Source organism: Bombus huntii, chromosome 7 (genome assembly GCF_024542735.1).
Source record: "Bombus huntii isolate Logan2020A chromosome 7, iyBomHunt1.1, whole genome shotgun sequence".
Taxonomy (NCBI): domain Eukaryota; kingdom Metazoa; phylum Arthropoda; class Insecta; order Hymenoptera; family Apidae; genus Bombus; species Bombus huntii.
This window is the reverse complement of record NC_066244.1, coordinates 15,937,145-15,962,571: the sequence shown is the minus strand read 5'-3', so window position 1 is coordinate 15,962,571 and position 25,427 is coordinate 15,937,145. Positions and strand designations below refer to the sequence as shown.

General features: G+C 36.3%; 1 protein-coding gene and 1 non-coding gene across 2 annotated transcripts in view; both read left to right on the top strand.

The window, feature by feature from the left end:
* Nucleotides 1-25,427, top strand: part of LOC126867884 (mannosyl-oligosaccharide 1,2-alpha-mannosidase IA) — a 691,228-nt gene that overhangs the window by 230,104 nt on the left and 435,697 nt on the right. The gene's annotated exons all lie outside the window — the stretch shown is intronic.
* Trnad-guc (transfer RNA aspartic acid (anticodon GUC)) lies at nt 20,338-20,409 on the top strand. Its single transcript has one exon. It is a non-coding gene; the product is annotated as a tRNA-Asp (tRNA).

The following is a 25,427-nucleotide window of genomic DNA, read 5'->3' as shown; positions in this document are numbered from 1 at the left end:
TGCACATAATATGCAAAAATATGTAAAATATTCGAAGTAATATTCTTTATAATATTTTTGTTTTCTTATTTGAGAAACTTCAACGAATGTTTATACATACACGTGCGAGTAGATAAGTATGCAGAAAATAAGTATAACAATTTCTCATCCAAGTTCCAGTTCTTCAATTACATTCGTAGAAATGTGAATTGTCGTAAATATCCGCGGTTTATTCGTTCCAATGCTAGTGAAATTTGAACAGTGAGCACGATATTGTGTTCATAAAAAGTGTCTATAGCAAATGTTTGAAATGATTTCGCGAGTCACTGTACATATATACTCTCTTTGAACTTCAAGTATGCATCATCGTCATAAACGTTCCAAGCTCTGTGCCTGGTTTAAACAAATAAATTCCTTACTCCATCTTGCCGCATCTTCGCTTCTCAATTTCCCCTGCGGCTTCTCTCGTAACGCGCCGCAACGAGATTTTCTTTTCCAAGACCCGCTATTATTGCTCGGTTTAACGTCAATATTTACCAGCTTTCAGGATCCCTATTTCCCTATGTCCCACGCCGGCCGAGTTTTCCTCCTGATCCTCTATAGTTCGCGATGAAAGAGCTATTCCGCTCCGTTCCGCGTGATTCGCTGTTTTCCGCGTTGAACGCGCGTTACAACCGTACTTACGCCTCATGTAAATGATACTCTCGCATCCGTTAAACGCTGGCGGCACTTTTGCCGCAGGAATTTGTTCCAACCTCCGCTTCAACGTTTCGAATGGCCCGTGGAATATCGATTAGAGGTCACGTATCGATCTCTCGATCTCCTGATACTGTCATTCGTGGAGTCGAGATTACCGTGCATTTCCGAATCTTTCAGGCGCTTATTGTAGATGTGGATGGATAGAATTGTCATAGTCACTGATTTATAAATTACCGTGAAAGTTTCAGCTATAGGTGTTTCCTTAGTTTCATTTTTAACGATTTATAGAATTTTCATACATTTTTAAACGTATCTGACTATTTCAAAAAAACGAGAATACTTAATTACGATTACTTTCCTATAGATGAGTACGAAGGTCTTCGGTGTAGTTTTTATCAATTTTTTATCTTCGTTGACTCGTAGGATTTTTATATATCTTTAAACGCTATATTTGAGTATTTTACTAAATACGTGGACGATTACAATTATTATAATTAACTTCTTGCAAATGAGAGCGAAGGCTTTGAGCATTTTTCTCTGCATTGCGACACTTTTAGAGTGTCCGGGAATTTTAAATTTTATGCTCCTTTATAAAAATTGTAGAAAACGTGTTTCGTCGTTCTTTGAATGTTTAACATTTAACGAATGTTCGAATTTAACAAACGTAATATCTTGTTAGGAAGTTGAGGAATCCCATCGAGAAGCGAAAAATCGATTCCATGGCTGATCATTGGAAACCATAAAGATATTCTCGGTTGAACTTTCGTTTGGAGGGCTTCCGGCAAACACACATTAAGTTACACCTCAGGGCTTTCAGGTGGTCTTCGAAAAGTGCAGCTGGAGCATCGTTTTTGTTTGCGCGACAGCTTCGCGTTCATTCTTTAGGATTTCTTCAGTGCTTCGTTCTAGGTTTAACTTGACAAATTTTGTATTTAAATCTCAAATTATGCATTAATACGTTTTAGGATTGTAATATGAATTTTATTATTCTAATTCTATGGTAAATTTTACGGCCTGAAACTAACAATGACAGAAGAATAAAAATTAATAGAAAATGGATTAAAAAGTTGTAGAGATTCGTGGAATTTGCGAATAGGCATAGAATATTCTTATAACCAAGCTATGGTAATATTTATTCCTGTAAATATGCTTTCATTGCTTCATCCATTTATTTAGTTACTCTGTCCAGCTGCAGAATTAAAAATTATTCATAATAATAAAATGAAATACGATCCAATGCTATGAACACACAGCTATATTTAGCAAATTTCTTTCTATCTACTAATCATTACACCATTGTATTTTATAATAAATACATCGTCTTCTCAACATAAACCAATCTCCTTGTAACGATAATAAGGAAAAAAAATAATAACACAGAGTATAAAATATAGAATACTAATGTAAATAAATGATAATAAATAATAATATAGAACAGAACATACAGAATATAAGCAACATCACGTATCAAATAAAATCCTGTTACATAAAACATAAGATCCTTGTGAGCAGTACAACAATCAACTGCAAACTTCTTGTTAGCGCTTTCGTTTTTAGTTTTAAGGAAACGTGGAAATTATAGGCTGCGAAATTGTTAATCTCTCGATCTCAAACTACCTCTGCCATATCCTGGCTATCCAGTCCTCATCCGAAGACCAAAGCTCGAATACTCGAGATATCAAAGACACGTCGAAATATCCGCTGTCCATCGCGAAGGTCGATCGTCCGATTTTACAGCTCGTAAAAGGGCAGCGTGTCCGTCGCGACGAAGCATCCCACCTCCGTGAAAGACGTTTGAAAGCTCGGTTTGTTCGTCGTTGGAAAAATTCTAGCGACCACGAAGATCCTGCAGCGAGGTTCGAATAAATCCACGAAGGAGGTCCGTTCGCTGGTTTACCGCGGCCGAGAATTTATGAAGTCGATCCTTTAGGCGTGTGCCTCCCGTCTGGGAATTTGTCAGAGACGATCGAACTAGAGGGAGCTGAGACGAAATAAAAAAAAATGAAAATAAAAAGCAAGGGAAAAAGGAAGTGAAGAGAAGGAACGAAACGGAGAAGGGAGAAGACATTGTACAGTACCGCTCAAAAATATATGGCCACTCACTTATTTTTGGCAGAATATAAATTTGTCTTAAATTACAACTAAAATAAAATAGGATGAATGAGAAATAAAAAGTCTGCTTGGTTATAGTTGTTGTAAAATATCACGACACGATAAAATTTCTTTTTACAAGCTAATATGCAATAGAAAGGTTGACATTTATAACGGTCAAGCATTATGCAGCAGATCTTTTCTTATTCAAAGAGTTCGTTATAGCTCGTCTGGTTGTTGGACTATAGGCAAGATAGAGAAAGGTTTTCCAAACTATAACATTCAATACCTCGATGGATGCTGTATCACGGTTCCACTGCAATAATCGCGTGACAATTATTGAAATATTCGTCGTTGGCTATCGTACTTGGCAGCGATAACAACATGAGTGTAAAAATACAATGCAAACAATATTTTTTATCCCAACATCATAAAACGTTTCTTTCGTGATTTAATTACAAGTTTTACAAGTCATCATTGTTGTACCCGAACAACTACGTACGATACATCTTCTAATTCCACAAGAAGATACTAACGGAAGTATTGCTTTTAATCGTTGGTCTTCCATCGATTCCATATATCCTTAGTAACAATCAGCTGTCGCTAATAAAAATCTACTAAAATGTCCGCATACTTATGAGCGATGGTGTATGCAAAAGGAAAAGAAAAAATAGGGAAAGGGGCAAAGGAGAGTGAGAAAGATGGGTTATCGAGGATGGAAGGATTCAGCGTGCGTTTATAAATATCGCCATTGTACGGGCGCCAAGTGCTGTATTTTTCATTCCTTATTTGTTGTCGCAAGTCTGTGGCTTCGGTCCCGGTTATACGCACTGGCCACGATCGTACATTTTCGAGCGTGCAATTTGCGACCGGTTGGCTTCCACCGAGAAAGCCGATGGCACCCACCGATGGAACCGGCCCGCTTGACCTCTGAAACGATCCCACGACACGAGGAACATCTCGTTTCGAGGCCGTGGATGCACGCGTTCGGTGTCGCGTGAAACGAATCGACGAGGCGAGAGCTACCCGAATGGTAGTAACCAGAATCCCTTGTATGAATTAGATACCTCAAATCGGTATTGTTTTCGCATTAAATTTTCCCTCGTCGTATTATTATTAAGTGTATTATGAATTTTAGTTAGTTTAGTTTTCCTTGTCTTGGCTAATATTAGTTGTCTCTGAATTTTAATCTGCACGCGATATCATCGATTGTAGGTGATTAACGATAGGTAATGGATAACTTTTTTATACAAATTTAGTAAAATCTATTCACGATACTTTACGTTACTTCGTTTTATCGTTGTATTTATATCTTGGTTCGTATTTTATATTTTATGTGATGAAGAAGAAATAAACCGTACACGTTGTTTTGTTATTTATGAACAATAAAAACGTGTTAAAAGTACGCTGTATTTTGAATACCCTAGGGGAAGCTTTGGCACAAAATTGAAAGAAAAAGTCACATATATCGACAACAATTCTAAAAGACATTTAAACTACTGATTTCGATTGGACTGATAAAAATAAAAAATTGTGTGGAACGTAGATATAAGGTTGTCCGAAAAGTTTCTTTCGTTTTATAAGGAAATAATAGACGCACAATGTTTTACATTAGTTTATTGAATTATGTACGAATATAATAGTAGAAATATAACGAAATGGATTATACCTAATTCAATAAAATAATATAAAACAGAAATTGTTGTTCATCTATTATCACCTTATGAAACGAAAGAAACTTTTCGGACAACCTACTACTTACGAGTAGAAGTATGCATCGAGTTATTGGATCTTCTTGTTATATCGTGTTCAACATTCAACAATTATTTTAATTAATTTAATTACTATCGTTTACATATTTACTACTATATGAAACTCTCTGAAAACGATACTTCTTCGTCATATTAAAAATAGCTAAAAAGTAAACAAAATTCGTACTAGTAAATTGCGGAGATTGTCATATATCTATCGATCAATTTGACCGAAAGCAACGATCGATACACATCCAGGAGGCAGTGCAGTATCGTTTCGTAAAATCGACAACGTCTGCAGTGTTCATCATGTCGCTAACATCGCGTCCGCCGCATTAAAACAAATTTGGCGGAACTCACGCGTTCTCCGCGCCGTCAATAATAATGGGCACACGCGACCAATAAATATCGAAGGGACCGCGGTGACCGCCGATAAATCACTTTATTTCAAAACCAGGGAAAATGAAGCGGTCGCGAACAAATGTTCCGCCGGGAGTGTTATCTCCGCGACGAAATAGCGTGTAAACGGGAACGAATTAATTCACCTAGTGAATTTCAGCAAAATGTTCGACAAGTCGTATCGACGCTTCGGCGCTGTAGTTTTTCACGATAATTCGCGATCAAGGCGAAAAGCGATTTTTAAGTCGCGATTTTCTGCCAATTTGTTTAAACTGATGCAAGTGATTGGATTGATTAAGATTTGATTGGTACACTTCGTTGATTGAAACATCAACGAAAAGATAGTTTTTTTTATTTTTGTTCGTTTCATCTCTCTATCACGTGGTGCAGCAGATTTTTTAAAGTAGAAGAATTTTTACTGAACGACACATAGATTATTGATGAACTGTATCATTTACACGATGCTGGATACATGCAACGAACTCAAAATATTAGAAATAACGAATAATCACTTGGATCCGGAGATTGAGAAGCAATAATCGTCATAGATAAATCGCTTGGCAATGATGCAATGATGGTAAAAAAAATGAAATACGATAGTATGGTGAAAAAGAAAATTTGTTTAATATGTATGAGCGTATGTGTAATTTCCAAGTCGTATTACAATATAAAGAATTGACTAGAATTGTGTGTCTTTCTAATTCCTCCGTAATAAAGCGTTTGAAATATACAATATAAACATACAATAATATGTTGTTTAATGGTCATCCTTAGCCATTGAAGATCAGCAATGGAAAATCAAGCAAGAATTCAGTTCCTTTCTAGTTCTGACTTACAATTAATCATTTAGTCGTACCATTTCCAATTACTTACACGTATACTGTTGGTTCCTAACATGTCTCTGGTTAAAATCAAATCTCACACACAATTGAGCCATTGAATTTCCATCAAATTCGATTTGGTTCCTATCTTACCGAAGCAGTTTAAAGGAATACCGGTACGTGGTCTGCCTTTGGGTCTTCGATTTGCATTGGTATACGCGCTCAGCGGCGATCGTGTCGCGCTAATGTAAACTGGATTCAATGGTCCTGGCAGATCAGCTGCACAGGTAAAAACGATTGTGCACTCTGCACGCGGCCATTTTAATTCTGTCGCGCGACACAGAGAACCGACATTAGCCACGGCGTCGCGCAGCTTGTGTCCCGCGGATTCGCCCGAACGCTATAAATAATAACGCAGACCTTTATTGGCGACAATATTTCACTTGTGATCGGCCACGGTGGCTGGAAAGCACGGATCGGTCATTAGACGTTCTCTCGGCCGGACATCATGGGGAAACATAGAATTACTTCAAAGAACTTGGATAAATATTGGCGAATACCGTTGTACATCCTTCTTAAATTATGGTTTCTGTTAAAAATGTAGGTGCGTGTTCTTTGATAGCGATTGAATATAAAAAAAGTATATGGGAGAGACGTGATACGTCTTGTCTTTCGTCTTTTACCGAAAAAAATAATTTCGAAGTTTAAAATATTGTCGATCAATACCATTTAATCGCTCTCTGTTCGATCTCGGGATTAAATTGGGAGTAATTAATATTTCAGATATGTCGATTGTCATAAGAACAGTCTTGATTGTTTGTGGATTTATTGCGTATTTTTGAAAGATTCGTAGCTTTAAATTTAGAAATTTTCAACTGTTTCTATTTTTCACATCGAAGTATTCCCTTGCAGCTACGAATTAGTATCAAAAATTGGAAATCTATGGGCGATAACTTATCATCTTGTTTCCTTGTGGTTTTATATAATACCAAGAGAGGTGAACATCTACAAATAATTTAGCATTTTACAAACATTCATCAGGATGTTAATTATTATCTTCTGAGTAACAGACATCGGATTAAAAAATTCTTGAATTTTTCGTAGTATATGTTCTAAATGTACAAGATGAAATATAAAATTAAAAATTTTATTTCCTTTGAATATTCTTTGGGATTCTCTAGCTTTGAACATCAGCTCCGTCGTTCGCGTTCTCACTTTTCGACTCTACAAAAAGCTCTCGTGCTCATATTTCGCGGTCAGCGAGGGTCGCGATGAACACGGAGCCATCCCGATGATTCACGGTCATGACTCACTTTGCCGCCACAGGACTGGTAGGAGTTCGCATAAACGGGAAGGTGCTCGGAACCAAAAGTAGCAAAAGAAAATAAAAGAGAACGTAAAAAACTCTATCGCACAGATTTCATTTGAAAGAAAAATCTGACGTGAATTTTTGACGCATTATCCGACAATCCCGAGATGAAAAATTTCGAATTGCAATAAAGAAAAACCGAAAGAAAAATGTAGTCAGAGAGTGAAAGTGTGCAATGAAGTTCAAAGATTAAAGTCAGAAGTATTTCACTTTTTTACACGTTCATTTGAAGAATAATTCTTTCATAATTTCATTCGAACAACTATAACGCATAGAAAAAATAACAAGTATAGCAAGTTAATGACTGAACTTCAGCGTAACGTTTAATTAACATGACAGAAATCGTAAAATGAAATATCGTGCTGCCACTTCGTATTGTTGCGAACAGAATTTTAACTACTACAACTAGAAGTCTGACTTTAATTACGTATTCTATATATTAAAATATAATCGTTAAAGAGGAAGGAAGAGAAAGAACAAACGATAAAATACTCGAAGAAATAAAGGAAGGAGACGCGTCCGAGGTATTTATCGATTCATGAAACGTGCAGGAATGAAATTTAAATTTCTATTCGAAATGAATCGTGACTGGTGTTTGTCAACCGTTTAATTACTGCAGAATCCATGAATAAAGCTCCATTGATTCCAACGTGAATTTCATAGCTGCACGGTCTCGCACATAATTATTGTTTCCATAATTATTCGGTACGATTTGCAAATTATTCGGATAATCATATGGTTTGTCGTTAATTCACGTATTTTTTTCTTCGTACCCGAAACGTTAGCTGGCTATTTTACGAACACGTATTTCGAGATAATAATTCAAAGGATTCACTGTGCTCCGCGAAAATCTTCTGCAAAGCTCCTTGATTAATTTCGAGAGTAATTTCGTTAAAATGTAATGAACACCAATCGCGTGAAATGTTAAGCGAATAAATTCTTTAATCGGTAGATATTTATCGTCGTGAAAGCAATTTGCACTGGAAACGAGCGTCAAACCGAAAATAATTTATCAATCGATGAAATTGTCGTTGTTTAATTCGTGCGGTCTTAATACTTCCATGATGCTCTCTAATCTTCCATTTTGGAAATCTATTTAAAGTTTAGGAAGAATTCATGAAATTTAAAATGGATTGGTGGTTTTCTACAGATTATCCTTTTTTTAGAAACGATATTAATGGCCAGAAGTTTCTCTCACAATAATTCATTAACTGATAACGTTAGCGAATTCACAAGATGTAAGTTGTGCGTTATTTAAATTTCACTTTCGCAATCTGATAATTGTGCAACTTTATGTTAAATGGAATAATCGAACGACTTGAAATTTGTATAACATGGTTGTAAATCTTCATTTGCTTTATAAATACTAAACTAAACCTTACTTTTAGACAGGTATTTGTTAATACCAATAACTTACGATTTGTAACTTGTAAAATTTCATTAATAATACCAATTCAATCGTGCAAGGGATCCTTAATTATCATAAGTAGATTATGCATTTGTATGTATTAATAAATACGCATTTAATATGCACATAATACCCTAAAATATATGAAATATCCAAAGTGTAGTATTTGTTACATTATTCAATAGGTAAAACAAAAATTTCCGCCTAGGTCTCATCTTTTACATTATATTCATAAATATATGAATTTGAATAGGAATAAGAACATCGCCACTTTAATCCTAACACTCCACTGTAAAGACAGAAGATTTTAAAGGTGACTTAATAACAGACATACGATATCAAGTCGAATACAATTTCTAAATTCATCATCTTAAATTACAACCACGTCAAAATTTCCTTCAATATCGGTATACATGAGTTTCTGTGCCACAAGGATCCATAAGATGATAGGTCTATTCTGTGCCTCGTGGTTAAAACATCGACGAGGAGATAAATTTACATATATTTCTACGCGGTCGGTATGCGAGGAACCGAAATGGCGGACGAGCCAGGACGAAGATGCGAGAACGCGGTACGTGGAGGCACGCGAGGCGAAATTCACGCGTGTCGTAAATCATCGTCGGTCGATTCCGCTGCGTACGCAGTGTCGTCGACGTAACATCCGTTTCTCGACGTTCGTTTCCACCGATAAAACGTACGCCCACGCCAATGCGGTTCGTTTATGCTGGCATAAAATTCGCCCGGGAACGACAGCTGTCTCGTCGTCTGACTGCGTGATGAAACGAGATTTGTCTTGGAGACCCAGGCGAAACTGGCTGGGAGTGGATGCGTGAGCCAACCATTCGAACAACCACAGATGTATAACATTCTCTGTGTCCACTTTGTAGATCATTATTATTTTCTTTCTTTTTCCCTATGTTTTTTTAGCTTCGATTAAATTGGATCGAAGGCTAGTTGCATGGAAACGTTGAAGCAGATGAAGAATTATCGGAACCTTGGAGGAAAATGAATTTCGCGATTATTTTATGTAGCGAGACAGGTTTGCTTCTTGGTACGTGTGTAGTCTTTTTGCAGTTCGATAATGTATCTTGAGACGAGTAGTTTCGAAACTGTACAAGAAAACGTTTCGAGGTTTTAGCAAACGAGATTTTAATTATAATTAGATATGTTGTTACGTGGAAGAATGTGTACTGTAAGGGAATGAGATAAGGGAAAAATGTATTTTCTAGAGAAATATGTAACAAATTTTTATTTCTGTAGGGGATATCAGCCGGTCGTGACATATCTTATAAATGTTGGAACTTCAGGACCAGTTATGAAAATTTGTTGTATAGTAAGCCTTAGTTACTATCCCTTCTCTAAGTCTTATTCTCATTATTTTTTAAATATTTCACCCAAAATTGTAATTCTATTTTAACTGGTCGATGTGTCTTTCTTGTGTCTGTAAATAACAATTACATTTTCTTCATTAATTAATTCTACTCGTTACGATATTAAATAAGTATCATAAATTAAAAAATACCTTCCTGAGATTATGTTAACTTATCGATGACTTTGAGAAATGTTCAATATCCATAGCCCTGAAACAGAGCAGCCAAGAGTTGAATAGTCATCGCCAGGTTCTTCATTCGACGATCAGAATCATAAATCCTGTCAAGCACTAGATGTTCGCTTCTCAAACAAACACTCTAATCCTCTCTAACCTGATCCTATAAATTTCTCTTTTAAACTGCCAATTTATTTCTTCGATGACACATGAACGCGTTCCACTATTTTAAACAAAATTTAGACAAATCCAAACAAATCAATTTCTGAAACCGATCTCGAGTAAACACGATCGTAACCGCGCGTTTCTTTCCAAATCTCCTGTTAAAATCGCATAAAGTCACAGCGGCGGAATTTATGATCGTGCATCGAGTAACTCGCTGGTAAACCAATTCAGCGATATCTCGGCGTAAACCTGCGGTAATACCATAGCTTCCCCATCTTTTGCGGCGCGGAAGATAGTCGGAATTAACGATTTCCAAGCAAGGGAAGAGGTAAATATCGGGCAGAAGGGAAAGAATTCCGCGGTCCCGGGATAAATTACTGTCTCAGCAATAACGTTGGCATCGGTTTAGCGATGGGTAATGGTGAGTTACGCGTCGTTTATGTCCCGTAAAGCTTCGTAGAAACGCACGGCGGCATTTGTCGCGTCGCGATGCCGGCATGTGGCGGCCCGTTTCATTTGCCGCCGATAAAACTACCCTTAGCCTCGCTAGAGTATTATCGTGATCATCGTTTCCAGTAATTTACGGCGGTTTTACACCGCGTCTATGCTCGAGCAAAAAGAGAAAGTTTTTGCCGACACGGGAACGTTTTCGCGGTGCGATTCGACCAATTCAGGTGGAACGCTCGATTAATTTGTTCGTTCTCCTTCGTTGATTTCGGGATCGAAGTGAATCACAATACTCTGGTTTTGCGTGATGTTTGTGGATCGTTGTGTAAATTTAGAAAAATTTGTTCGATTTTTTTGTTATTTTTATTCTGTAATGTTGTGAGAAGAAAATTTTCTTAAATCTTTTTATTTTCAGTTAATAGATATTTAATTTGGTTATTAAGTTTGACTAATTTGGATTTTGAAATCGAAGTAAACGAGAATGAATTTTTGGACGATGTTTGGAGATCGCTGATTCTTTTTATTTTACATTAATGGACACGTACAGAGCATCTACTGGTCTCATACACATCGGTTAATTGACCTAGGTTATTGTCAAGGAAACCATTAGTTGATAAGAATCTTGTACTTTAGAAACATGGGAAAATTTGTTGAAACTATTAGCAAGAATTTTGGTACCATCATATAAATTAAAATTAATTATAAAATATAATGTAATAAATTGGTCCTTGGAATTTCCCAAGCTATGTAAATCCTCTTAAATCAATTCGAGGTAACTTAAATAGGAAAATGCAAACAGGCGACCCAAAGTCTGATATGAACATCAAAATTGATTAAAATATAGACAAGAAGAAGGATTCATTTTACTATCTCAAAGTAATAAGATTATTATTATAATATTGAATTAATATACCTTTAGAATCAAGGAGAAAAATTTCAAATGAAATAATTTTCAAAAGTTTCGATAATTTTCTAATGACTTCTGAAATTTTCAAGTTTGCCTCATCTGTCTATAATGTAGGACCACTATGGTGGGAATGTAGGTGAAACGCGAAGTCATAAATGTTCCTATATACAGATGTTGAATTTCGTACTGTGGAATTGCTACTACAGTTAGTGTAACTTCCTGGTCCCAAATCGAGACAGGTCTGCATAAATTGGGATACATGAAGTTGTCATCCTCTCGAACAGAATATTACACGCCGTAAAACTGTACCAAGATGTACTTCGTTTTTGGAATTAAATTTTAAAACGTTGATTATTCTCGAAGCGCTTCAAACTGTAAGAAGAAAATGAATCGTAAGACAGAAGTTTAGTAATGTAGTTTAGTATGAATTTATAAAAAAAGAGCTTAAGGATGAAGCGATATACAGAATGTACAAATTACAGTGTTTAATAAGTTAAAGAAATCTGCATTTAACTTTTATTTCTTTCCAAGAATATGAATTTGCATAAACATCCGCGATCTATTCGCAACAATGCAGTCACTGCAATGTTTTTCGTTCAAATAAAAAACAAAAGATTCAAGATACGTTTCATTAGGCGCTCGGTGAATCTTTTTTACCATATATGCTTTAATAAATTAGCATCAACGTCGAGATTATTAATTATCGTAAGGTTACATAGCTACAATTAGTCGGGATCGAAGTCAAGATCTAAGGAAGCCGAAGTCAACATAAAGCTTATCAAAATTTACGCCTCTGTCAACCAATTACCATCCAAGAATCATGCGACAGTCAGCCGAACAAGTCGCCCCTTGTTACTGTCAGCCCATAAATTGCACCGAACGAATTGCACTGGTCGCTGTAGCTGCGAACCATTGCGAGTTAATTTCCCATTCGAGCTAGCAGAACGCGATCTCAAGCGAAACGAAGTCTCTTCTCTTCGAGGCGAATGTGCGATCGATCGATGTTAATGTAGAATATAAGCATTTCTAATTTTTACAACCGATCGTTATCAATTATTAATCAGATACCACGTTGAGCTATTAAAACATCGAAGATAAAATATCTACAATGCTTTACTAATTTGAAAAAGGTCGTAAGTTTTACGAACATTCCATTAATCCTATCATATTATGAAATCGAACGAAAATTTACAATATAGATAATGATTTTCCTAGTTATTCATCTCGACCCATCAGTTTTAGCCATCGGTAAACTATAAACCATTGGTCTACAAAATGTATCTATCAAGACCAAAGATATCGCTAACGATGTTTCACAACTACTATTATCTGTAGCTGGAAAACAGAAATGATCGATATCCTGCCATATCTGATAACATCTCTAACCAAGGCTTTAAATTCCAATTTCTCTTTCAACCTACCTAATCTACCGATACTTATCGCAATTTATCATGAATGTCGGGTAATAAAAATTTCATCACGGTCTGGTTCATCGAGAACACAACGTTGCATTAATGCGACATCTTGTTTGTAATTTCTTATAGTGAATTCACATTATTAGTTCTTAGTCGTTCTAGCTGTTTTCTCTTCAATTTATAGAATTTCTTTCTCTGCCTCTGATTTATGATCAGCTTCTGTAATATACGTATGTATCTATTATTCTGATAGATGTTACAACAATTTGTCAACTGCCGTCTCAGACAAATTGCAGAGAAGTAAAATAGAAAATGAGAAAAAGAGAAAAGAAAACCTTGATAAAACAACTTACTTCATTTATGGTTGTTCAATAATGTCGCGTTTACGCAATTTTTACACATTGCGTATTACAGTGTTTGGTCCCTTAGTGATTTAATCGATTGCTTCGTTGACAAAGGATTTGATATTAAGCATTTTCTATTTTCCACTACAAGTATCTTAAAATCAAACAGTTGGATGAGGAATTTTACGTCGATCGAATCCAGCAATGTTATCAAAGCCACGTGAAACCTCATCTTCGCATTTCGGGTTTCATTCGACGAAATGATCGCATTGCTGAATCTGATACCATGACATCCACACGTAATCATCCGCCGATAGTTTCAGTCTGGCAAACTTATCAGCTGTCAGTGGGCTTGACTTTGTAACGCGACTGGATTTATTGCGTATGCTCATGTAGCTTTTAAACGCCTCCATCGCGATAAGCTGGAAACTATCTTTTCATCATATCTAGACGAATATACATATTTCTATGACTTTTATATTCTTTTTTTGTCATGGATTTCCGTTTTGATAAGGTTAAAATTTCGTCTTGCTGATTTCTACTGAAATTTCTAAAACAACTATTAATTGTCATATGACATTATTTCAAATTCATATTCATATTTCTAAAATATAATTATAATTAAATACTATTAAATATACTTACGACTAGCATATACATAGGTAGTCTTAAAATGAGGAAGATAAAAATGCTACGTTAATTTTAGTACACAATAAAGGTACGACAGTTGAGAAAGTATTAAAAAGTATTAATTTTTATCGTACGTTTGGAATCAAAGCAATTGAGTCGTAAACTTTTCAATTGACAAGACCGTGGATGAAGTTTTATAGCATCAGCGCCATTGTACCGTATATCGTCCCGTATTTACCTTAACGAACTAATAAACATGTCGTTGGCAATTTTTAACGACCGCTGTATTAAGTTAGGCCGGGCCTGATGAAGAACAGAAGCGCGGAATTGGCTTTCTATGCCGGCAGTATCAAAACTGGCGACAGCTGTTAATGATTCCGCCACCAATGACCCGTTTGCTTCGTCTTTCGCATTCGAGAAACTGCCGGCATTATAACGCCGGTTTATATTCGCCCTGGATTTAACGAACAGCTCCGGTGTTCACTTAGTAGACTATTACTGCCGTAAAATAACGCGGGATATGAACGTAACGCGTGAAATACGCTGTGAATCACGGTTTATAAACATCGTTGCGCGCACGTGGTTTCAATGAAATTACATCGCCGTGTCGAAAACTGTATATATCCGAATGATGCTGAGAAGTAAGTACTTACTACTAGAAGTATGTACTTACATTCTGCGAGACGCGAATACGCTTAATTTAGAATGTGGCGGAATTAATTAATTTTTATACTTGGTAGTATTTCCTCTAACATAACGGTGCACCAATGTTTGAATATGTCTGTCAATAGAAATATTGATTTCAGATTCATTATTCAGAGTCATGTGAGAAATAAAACAAATATCAAACGGCTCCCTGAATAGAATACGAAACAGAGATACATATTTGAAATACGTTTGAATGATGTAGCGCTCTGACACTATCTACATAACACTTGGTGAAGCGCGCGATAAATTATGTCTCCCTTTTCGAAGCTGGATGAAAACATATCCGTTTAATCTTGTATTTCAGCTCTTTTTGTCGATGGTGTAAAAAATGTAACAATAAAATTGAACAGAAAAAAATTTCGAAGATAATTTCCATGTAAAAATGTCGACGATACGATGAAAGAAGTATAGATGAAAAAGAAGAATCTTTTCAATGTGTTATATACGTTCCTTGTTGTAGTGGTGGAAGCCTTAACCTACGTTTACCCGGGACTCGTTTTCCAGTTTTTCTGCAGAGAAACAAATGGCTGTATAGAAAGAGGAAGCTCTGCTCATAGTAGACAAAAAATAGACATCTGCGAACCAAGCGAAGAAGATAGAATAGAAACTTCATTGACAAAACTATGCGGAAGCTATTTTGCTTTTTCTTCTATGCAAGACGTTAAGTAGTCCCTGGGAATTTGTTAGTAAAGTTGCTTCTTGTTTGCTAAAAATGATTAAATTAAGAGCTCTCTTGTATTATTAGTTACAAATATAAATAGTAACAAAGATGAATTAATTTCAACTTCAATTTTGCCTTGGTTCTGTTCACATCTTCGCATTCGTATCTTCCTTCTTTATGATATTATTAAAAATAGCTTGAAATATACAAAAGACGCTAAAACTACATTGAATACTACATCCGAATATTCAAAAGGTATCTACATTTTGACAATACCTATTCACATGTAAAACCATATGAAACATAAAGGACCAAAATACTTCCAGATAAGCAAAATCAACAAATGTAAAACATCAGACAAAACCGAGAAGAGAATTCTTTTACACCAATTAGCAGGTTAATGCAATGCCCTCGAAACAGAAAGTCGTCGTTTTCGCCCTCGACGGCCAGTGGAACGCAACGGTTCCTTCGAACGGCGGAGAAACGGCGCGTCGTATAAATTCGCAGCGGCGAAACCGAGGAAGAAGGATGGGTCACGGTCCTCCGTTGGCGGAATGGCCGTCCAAACGGATATTTATCTCCGGCGTAATTTATACGCGTCATTTTCGGATTCGTCGTCCCGAATTCGATGCGTCCGCTTTGAGATTTAAGCGTGCCGCGCGCGCGGGCCCGCGCAGCCCCCGTATACAACTCAAAAGCTGAATTTATTGACTGGCGGGGCCGATAAATTGTTTCGTGGGTCCGTGGCGGGGCGCTGTGGCAGACGTTATTGAGCCATTAAATCGTGATTACCCGCGTGTTATTGAGTGCGGTGACACGAGGACGAGACGTTCTTTCTTTCTTCCACTGACCGTTCCCCCTCTTCGTCGCTTCGGCTTCTGCCGGTTGCATCCCCACTTTTTTTTCTTCGCTCCTCTCCTGTCTTCCTTTTTTTCCCCTGATCTTTTTCGTTTCGTTTTTTCACTCGCTTCAGGAACCCGTTTCACATACCGAGACTTTGTTTCTTTTCGTTTATTGCCTCTGTCCCGATGATAGATTTGCGAGTCGCCGTTCGATGCGATCGGGGGGGGGGGGGGGGTGAATGCTCGATCCCCCAGAGATAAGATCTCCGTTTAATTGAAACGAAGTTTAACGAAGGAAGTGTTTCGAGGATTCTCCAGGGGTTGTTGTGGACGGATAATTGGAAAAGTTTCTCTTGCTTGCAAATTTTCGATAGTCAATATAGCTACTTTTACATCTTGGATCTCTTGAAAAATTCTAAATTTTAGAAAAATGTGTTACAACGATGAAGTATCGCTCTCGTGGTTTCGTTAATTTGTTGTATAAATGTTTGTGAAATCTTTTAAATCTATCTTTCTCTGGTGACGCTATCAACCTTCTCAGTTACGTGATACGTATTAAAGCTGTGGAATTTTGAAATTCATTAATAGAAACTTGAATCTCTTGATTAGGTTGATATTACGTATAATTTTATAATATTATAGTATAAGAATATAATAGCATAAGAATACGAAGGTTTGACCTTTTCAGAGGCAAATGCATCAAAACCTGGAACTTTCAGTAGTATTTTCTTAAAATATACAAAAATTTGCGGAAATGAAAGTTAGGTTAGTACACGACAAGCATAATGCTGTAATACGATAGTGAAAGAAACGTAGAGAATTAAAGAAAAAAATTTGATGAAAGATTATATAGAAAGATACGAATTTCAAAACCTCTCAAAGATACGTGAAATTGTACTGGATCTGGATTATAATTCAGCTATTCCAGCCATTATTTTTCTATTTCTTAGAATTTTTTTTTTTCAATAAGAAGTATGTAAGTAGGGAAAATGTGAGTTAATACATGACAAATATTATTAATATTACATTTTTCATACTTTGAATTCGAGATTTGATAAAAATAAATATTTAATAGATTTCAATATTCCTCGGAGATATGTTAAACAACATTACGTACCTAAATTATACGTATTTCAGCGATTGCGTGCTTCCTTTAATTTCAGCTTTTATTAATTTGTCGATTAAACGAATGTACTAATAAAAGGGTCATTACAGAAATGTGATCTGCAGCTCGAACAAAAGCAGTTTGACCGAACGATTTACGCGATATGACGTTGAATCTGTTACTGCAATTTTATGACCTGTAACGAGCGAAACGCATCAATCTGAAAGGCTGATTCCAGCAACGAGGGTAATTACCGCTTGAATATTGTAGCAATTTCGGTGCCCCGGGAATAACAGTAAAGCATTGCACGTAATAATTAAACATAATTTAATAGCACGAAAGGACATTAACTTTTGTCAAACTTCCTCGTTAAGTATACGCTCGTTTACGTTAAAAAAATATTCTGTTTAAAGAAAGATTATGACTGGATCAGATAAACTTCAAAGATGATTATGAATTTAATGTTATATCATTGGAATTATCCTTGTTATCGCAACATTGAAATAGGGTTAGGAATATAATATTATTCTTCCGCTTCGTATCAGTCTAAATAATGTGACAAAGCGTAAAATTGATTGCCAGTCGTTCGTAACTACTTTAACTCGTATTAATCACCGGTTTAATGTCCTATTTTAATGCAAATCGTCTGCATTATCAATCAATCACGGTCCGAACAGCTATCATTTATTTTCTTATTGTCTCTAATTCTTCGAATATTATGTACCATGTTTGTTTCTGTATTGTTTGTACCGTGTAGTTACTAATGTATATATTTTGCACTTAAATATACTTTATACTTTAACAATATAAATCACTGTCACGTAATTTATAGCGAATAACAAACGTAGTGCTATTAATAACGTAATTGAATCCTTGTTCATTTCGTATCGTATCAGTCATTATCAACCGCATTGATTCCAACTGATCAATTCCTTAATATGCAGTGAGATTATGAAACGATGAATTGACGACGTGACTGCTTTCGACGTTCAAACGTCTAAACAAATTAAATGATCAAAGCCTCGAACTTTTATTTTACTTGGATGAATAAATTTATACAGTTTCTACGCGTTATTTCGCTGCTTTCTCTCTCTCTCTCTCTCTCTTTCTCTCTCTCTCTCTCAACAAACGGAATCGTGCTAAAAGAAACTCTTTCATACACGTACTTATAAATTACATTGCAGAGCTGAATTAAAGAGTACATGGTGGTTCTAAGTGCACTACAAGACGTTGATAATCAAAGAGGAAAGAAGAAAAAAGTAAAAAAGGGAAACAAAGGAACAATGGTAGGGCTCAATGAAGAATTTGCAGCGGCGTGCGTGCCGACAATAGCTGAGGGCTATAATTGCAGTCTAAATATGCATGCTGGATGCGGCTATCGGGGTTGACTGTTCCATATTCAGCGATTAAGTGTGATGTACGAGTTTTGAGTGTCGCGGCATATCAAACAGGCGTAATCGTACATGTAGTAATCCCTCGCCAGCTGTCTCCCTTCCATTCGACGATTCTACCCCTCCGCATGATAAATTCCCGCGCAATTAACTAAACTGTGCACGACGCCGATGGAACGCACGTATCGTGAATGCTAAATGAATGACGACGCGACTTTTGTCGACCTCGATCAGAGTGCCGTTTTATATCACGCATTGGCTCGTCTGTCTCACAGAAACGATCGATGCGTTTCGATTCGTGGAAATTAAGCTTCTTCCATAATAGAGCACAATCCACCGTTTTACAGTGAAATCTCTACGATACTAGAAATAGCAGTTCAAAAATGTGTAGTTAATTGTAGGTTACAATTAGAAACATGTCTATTCGCATGCTATTGATAGATACGTGTTACAGGAATCTGTTAAATAAGAATAAAAAAAAAAGAATAATAGAATAAAAATAAAAAAATAACGTAATAATTGTGTTTCTTTGAAGAAAATACAGAAATGAGAAAAATATAATAAACGCAAAGCTTCGAGCTTTTGGAACGGTCATTCAATTTTGTTATGGGACTATACAATGGGACTCGGGAAGAGAAAGATACCTGAGGGTGCCATAAATTAGTCAGTAATGCGTCGTAAGTCAAGCAGATTGACTATTCTGCAACCTTAACGCAGAAATAACGTATTCTTTCGTAGAGCCGTCGACGCGGATGATCGTTTAAAAATATTTTCTTTTTATTATTTAATTTGTATTTTACAACTTATCTAGCTGGACATTTGGTAAATTTGTCTAACTTAATTGCTAAATAACATGTGGATGGCTACTTCCAGCGGGATACCATCTTCGAGTTTGATTAATTTAAAAATATATAGATGTATTTCATATACGAACATTTAGTAGTATTTTAAGTACGTATAAAAATCTCTGGTTCTATTATATCTAAGTGGTTTATCTGTATCTAGATAGTTTTGTTTATACTTATACAAGTTTGCAGATGCAGTCGATCTGTCCAGTGATGGATCAGGTAGACGGTTTGGTCATCGCGTGACAGGCTTTGAACATCTGGTTTCTGCATCTTCTCACTCGGCAATTTCATTAGACGTTTTCGCTTGTATGGCAGTCCTTCCTTTTACCTTCCCTTACGTTCTCCTTTTGAGAACCATAGGTCGATGCGAGGAAAAAAATTGAGTAAAATCTTCCTGACAATGGTAGCAATGACGTAACTTGTTACTAATATTTGTTGCATATTTTTAATGTATTTGCATTATTAATATTAGAGGAACTGTTTCTGAAATTGTTTATATTATAATAGAAATGTTTAGTTGTTAGAGCGATTGAATTTAAGAAGAGTTTTTAATATACAATAAAATAGTAAATAGATATAACAAATGAAAATCATCCATTTTGATACGATTGTAAAGCGAATGAATTGTTTATTACAAAAATGGTGAAAAATATTGGAATTACGAACTCAAATAGCTCTAAATAGCGTGTCGTGAAATAAAAATGTTACAACATCGGATACTCACCAATATAGAATTAGTACACAATCGGATAATTACATATGTGTATAGATAAATTGATAACCGGTAAAGTAGGCGAGTTTGTCATTGAAATCCTCGTTAGTACAGTGGTCAGTATCCCCGCCTGTCACGCGGGAGACCGGGGTTCGATTCCCCGACGGGGAGAGAGAGAAATATTTTTATTTTTAACAATGATGATGTAATTATATCTTATGCATAATACAAATATGTAAATATTCATAAAATAGTAAATTTTTGATAACAGAAGAAAAAAAAGTAAAACTTCTGAAAAAAAAAGATTCTTCAGAATCATCAAAAGTTCTTCCGTTATATTCACCTTGAATTTCACCCGACTGACCGACGTCGTTTAATCAGCTGAAGACAAATGGACGAAACACACAGCGTAATAACAAACTATGCATATAATAATCTCTGTAAAACTTCCTCAATAACAAAATTAAGATCAATGTTCCTCGGCATTGCCTCGTTGCAAACCACGTTCTTCATCACATCGCGTCATCCACCAAACAAAATACGCATAAAACACAATCATCCGCCCAGTTTTATACTTCGTAGTATAAAATTCCAAACGAAATCGCGAGAAGTCACCATGAAACGACAGCTCCTCACGAAACCTTCGTTAATTCTCTCGTAATATCCACGTGTAGTATAACTCAGTAAATTACTATAATCATCGATATTATGTATCTGCTTACGCGAGAGAAAGAGACTATTATGTGCCTCGTAGATAATAACGAGCGTCTCGTTGTCTCGGATCGATGCGTGGTATCGGTAAAACCCTTGTATCAATGTGAATGAGAAAGCCACGGTTTTCAAGAGGAAGAACGTAATTAGCTGGATGTAATTGCACCCATAAGGATCCCTCCTGGAGTTTCGAAGTCGCAGCGAGACATCATTTCTCCTTTAAGTTCCCCCCCCCCCCCCCGCCTCTCTCGCTCTTCCTTCCTTTCCACCCCAGTGAAACCGACTTCGGGGTCTTGATCGTGTTTACCCGTAATAAGCCTTAATCGGGGCTAGATTTAGTGGCGCGCGGCCTTTTTTGAATTACACCCTCGTTGCACGCAACGATCGAGGGCCGCGTATGTATACGCCCCTTTGGAGTGGAGCCGCGAGACCGAGGGACACCTCGTGAATCCGCCTTAATTTCGGCCGCCTCCGGCGATCATTTCGCTCAATAAATCTCGTTTACGGAGAGAGTCTTGTTGGCCACGTTGGACGAACAACGCGGTCGCAATTTGCGGTATTGTCGGCTAACTGGCCGGACAGAATTGGCTTTTTCGAGAGGCTCGACGCGGACCCGGAACAGACCGCCGATCGTTGATCGCGTAGGATCGTGAGGGTAAGAGGTTTAGTTTGTTTTCGGTTGGATTATGCGATAGCGTTTTCCGCGATTGAGGATCTCTGCGTGATTTTGCACGTGTAACAATTTACTGAATCATATGTGCGTGATATTCTTAGACAAACGTATTTTCTCACGTTATATGAATAAACTTACAGAGTTACGTTTATATATCTCAGCCTAATCTTCATACCGTTCTACATTTCCAAGAATTCGAGAAAGATTCCGATAGATTTATCAACGTCTCTAGTACAAGTATAATATTAGATTATTCGTTTGTTTCATCTTTTGGAACGATGCAGCAAAAATAAAAACTCTTCTTAGGCAAACTTTCGAATAAAATTCCACGTCTGTTATCAAATATAAAATATGAGCAATCGATTCGTGATAAACGTTATAAGTCAAAATAGGTATATTTGACTTGCAAATAACGAAACACTTATTACTGTAACGTTTTCATTACTCGCGACAAACTTTAACCAATGCAATTGTAAGCACTAATCTTACAAATTAGAAGTCTTATCGTAACCATTTCAAAGAATGCAATTTAACAAACAATCCGTATCGTCCTGTTCCACATACCATTCCACTGGCTTAATAGTTAGTTTCAGAAATAGTATTGCGAACAAAGTTGGAGTTGTTCCGCTTCATGGAACGTGGTCACTTAATAGTTAGTGGCCGTTTTGTTGAAAGGTTATCATAGTGACCCAGTTGGCTTATCAACGAACGAACGAACCATATTTAAAGATAAGAATCCGTATTTAAAACTCGATGCCCGTAAATAGAAAAAACTATGATACGTGAAATTAATGCAATGCACACTGTGCATTGTGATCGTTGTTCGATCTTGATCTTATTAGTCGATGTTATGTATCATCAGATTGTACATAAGCAATAGAAATGTAAACTATAATTAGCCCAAAAGATCGATAGAGGAGATTGTAAAAATCGTTTGTAGATCAGAACCTAATCACTTGAAAATTAACTCGCTCATTCCTTATACGATTCTACTAGTATGTCTGCTGCTACGCTAGACGCTAGAATTTGGGCGAAGGTACGTATAATTTTAATTTCCAATTAAAATATCTCTTTCTTTCTTTAAAGGGCAATTTAAAAAAAGCGGTTCAGGCTATCTTGTAATTTTGATTGTTCTGTGTCAAGAAGATATTGTATTACATTGCTATATAGTTCTTTCCTCCTACAAACTGCTGTATTCGATGTCCTTTACTTTTTTAATGAAATCCATTCGTAATGGCAGAGTAAGGAAACTACTAACAAAGATTTCATAAACAGACTTTTATTCACGTCGGATCACCTAATATCAAGTTTCAGGAAAACTGCACGTTATATGCATTTTTTCATCTTTATCTCAAATTTTCATTCGAATGCCGCATTGCGTGTCGCGACCAAAATCACGTTAAGTTTCTCCTTCGTAGTAATTAGTTGTAATTAAAACTTATTGATAAGAATTTTAAAACTTAATTAAATCTTCTTCCAACTAACACACCTATTCGACCAATATTATCATAATGGAATGGTTAAAAACGTCGAAAACACGCCCATCTCCTCTATCATCCTATCATGTTATTTCTTCCCTAAACTGACAATTTTATCGCTTCGATACCGATTACTTGCGATCGCAAGCAAGTAATTAACCGGTGCGCGGATCGTTGAAAAATTGGTGGCGCGTAATACCCTATCGCGCAAAAACGAAATAAAACGTGACGTGCCGCGTAAATATTCCCTGTTATAACAATCCACGAACGACAACGCCCGAAAAATCTCTTTTCCCTTCCCTGTTAATATTTACCTTATAGGCGGAGCCTGTAATCTTCGAGCGAAGATACATTTTGTGATCAATCTTGCGGGAAGGGTGAATTGATTTCGACGAAGAACAAAACTTGGTTCGTTACACCTGTTGTACAGGGTGACGCTTTCGCTAGTTAAACACAGATCACCGTTGTCAATTTCGTACAAATTTATTGTGATCGATGATTCCTTGTATCTTTTGTGAAATTTTAAACGCCCCAAAAACGAAACACATGTTCGTCGTATTATGCGTAATGAAGAAACAAAAACACGTCTCAAGATTGTGGACAATGTGTAATGAGCAATAAATGTAAGAGTTGGTCAAACTCATGTTAAAATCAAATACACAAATGTATCATATTTTTCTCTGGTAATCTTTATATAGAAGATAGGAGGAGAAACGAGGACTATTCATTTTCTTTTGATTTTGTAATATATTTTGTCTCTGAGAATTGCAATAGCAAAACTACCAAATCACAGTGATTCTAATGTTCAAAATGTCTCTGTAAAAAACAGGAAATCTACTCTGCACTGCAACAGAACACGGATGAAGATAATTAACATTCTATCAATCGTTTTATTTTAAGGTGTATAATTAAGATATAATTTGTGAATAATATAAAGTTAAATTCTTTAAGTGTTGTTCCTTTTTTAATGAATCAAAGTATTGAAATTTAATTTTCTCGATAAAGCTATCTTGTGGCGTTTCGTTGCTTTTCTCCCTTTACTCTTCATATAACGACGCGATATTATCGCCTTGCATCGCTGACGTTGCCTACATGTTAACTAATATACAGGATCACCCTGTATATAGCAGAGTGAATGAAGACTCGGTTGAGTGACGCGCGTCCAGCTTAATGACAGTGGCAACTTTGTCCACGACGATGGAATCTGTCCATTCGAGCACAAGACCTTCGCGCCGCGTCGCCATTATTTCTTGCAGCTTCTTCCGCCCCTTTTACTCCCTTATCGTGGTCGTTTCGCCACTCCTATTACGGCGAACCAGTGTTATTGCCTTCTTATTAAGGGAATAATTGCGATGTTTTACGATCGCGTTCCCGATCAATTATCCAAAGAAACGGAGCAAAACGAACGGGACCGCGGATGGTGAGAGTTGTTAACGAGCCTGGCTGATCGTCGCGCGAAACAAGGGTCAGAGAATGTCCCAGGTAATTTCCTCCTCGTGGTAGCGCAATTTTTGATTACCACTTTTTGGTTACCGAACAGGATTAACAGGATGTTTGTATTGAGATTGATAGGCTCCTTGCATGCTTTCTTCCGGCGTTTATGATACTCGCGATTGGTAGTTGGTAGGATTTAGGATTTCTTTAGGTTTGTTTTTCGATAGTCAGTTGTGGAATCGATCGACAAGAGAAGAGGTATGAGACGCATCAAAGATGTAATTTGGATGGATACGCGATGTTCTTCAGTTGTTTGGGATAGATATAAAATTTTATGTATCGGTACGTGGGAATTAAACGTTAGCTTTTTTTTTTATTGAATTAGGGAACTGCACACATGTGCTGGACAGTAACTTTTTAAGGGGCATTTTCTTGTTGCAAATATCGATCCTTAATGGATTGAATGAAATATTTGGTATTTCGGTTAACACACATATATTTTATGATTTTTAAGTGTTTATATTAAATGTTCATTAGCTTGCAGATTCTGTAATACAGTAGACATAGATACGTGGATTTAAAAATTAAGTTGTTAATGGGAAAGAATAAATTAATTTGAGAAAGCAGCTTACATTTTATATGTTACGTATACTATAATATTCTGAACGAACTTTTGGTATATTAAAACTCCATATGGTAATTAAAAATTAATAGCATTAATAAATTCTGTTGCGTTATACGTAATAAAAAATGTGAAAAAACCCTCTCTAGTTTCCCCATCTCTTTGCAACCTGCAATTTGTCAATTCGCTAATATTTATTTTTATCTATTATTTATTATACTTATACCCTATAATACTATACTATCCTCGCCTATCGGCTTAGGTTGGACTT